Source organism: Phacochoerus africanus, chromosome 11 (assembly GCF_016906955.1).
Source record: "Phacochoerus africanus isolate WHEZ1 chromosome 11, ROS_Pafr_v1, whole genome shotgun sequence".
Lineage (NCBI taxonomy): Eukaryota > Metazoa > Chordata > Mammalia > Artiodactyla > Suidae > Phacochoerus > Phacochoerus africanus.
Genome location: NC_062554.1, coordinates 90808370 through 90809938, shown reverse-complemented (window position 1 = coordinate 90809938; position 1569 = coordinate 90808370).

Genomic DNA, 1569 nt, shown 5'->3' with positions numbered 1-1569 from the left:
TGGCTTCCTGTGTAGTAAAGGGTTAACTCCTGTATCGTGTAAACCTCATACATTTCAAAGAAAGGATGGAGGGACCCTATTTTGTGGTGGTAAGGAAGCATTCTGCAGACCTATGTTTGGTTATGCATCAGTCTTTTAATGTGTCTGTGCTCCTGGGCTCTGACCTTCATAAGTGCTTCTCAGCTTTCTTTCCTGCCCCCACCCCAAAACCCCCAGGAGAGACAGGAAGGCTAAAGGGAGCTACAATTGGGTATTTTCCTTTCCCCAGATTGGGTAGGCTCTTGTAAAACTCAAATTTGTTGGGCTCAGGTAAAACGGTTTCCCTCAAGGGCACGCTTTTTGAAGAACAGAATTCTCTATGTATGTCAGAAAGATTACATTTTCCTCCCCACTGCTGGAAGCACTAGGGAATTTTCCTCCAGTCTTCACTCTGAGAACCTTGTGGGGCTCTTGGAGGTAAAACTCATGAAAGTATGAGAATTTTCCAAAGACTGGGCCCCTCAGAGTCTTTAAGTTTCGGGTTTGTCTACACTGAGACTCCAGCAATTCATCTGTTGTAGTTTATGTGTTCCTACTGGTACTGGCTCCAGCGTTGGGCTTCTGTTCCTGGTAAGCTGTGATTCTTAATAGTTTCCCAATTTTGACTCTGAGCTTTGCCCTGTGACCCCAGTCTCTGATAGATCTAGGAAGGGTTGTTTATTATCAGTTTGTTCAGCTTTTTTCTTGTTATGATGACTTCTAAGCTTTTAAATGTTGAACTGCAAACAGGAAATCTCCATTGCAGTTCTAAATCAATATACATTAGCTTCTCAGGTTGTCTTCTTAAAGCAATATGATTCTGAGTGAACTCTTCCAGTTTTTAAAACAGCAGGATGAGATATATATGCAGACATATTTATATTCTAATCTTAATTTGCTTCTTTAAAAAGCACAGAAAAAAAAAAGACTGAAAGGAAATACACCCAAAATTAATGATAAGTGGCCCTAGAAAAGACAAAAAGACCAAAAAAAAAAAAAGTAACTTTTAACTCAAAAGCAGAAATCAAAGTATACGTTGACTGAATGCATGTTGCTGAAATTTACTTCTGAAATTCGCCTACTTAGATGCTAAGTAATTCTATCACATCCCCCACTTTTGCCCTGTTAATTCTGGAAGTCTATAAAAGAAGTACTTTACAACTTCATTTCACTGCTCGTGGACCAATTTGAGCTCGTGGCATCCTTCTGATATTTTTTCCTTTGGTATATATAAAACTGAGTGATAACATGTGACTCTCTGTTTTCAATATTGTGATTGTAATGACTTCCATTTATATTTTCCCCTTCCTTTCAGTCCTTTTTTTCCCTCTGCTCTTGCTGAATCATTCCCGGCTGTTGTCACTCTTTGGCAGTCATGATTCTTTCCTATGTTTACCCTCATTCGTCCCACCTCTTGCCATTCTTCACATTCAGTAAAATTCCTTAGACACAGAGCTCATAAACCTTAGATGGCTCATCATTGCCTGGCTATAAAGTAACATACAACAGAAGACTATGTCTAACCAGTCCTGTTCTCTGGCACCTCATCCT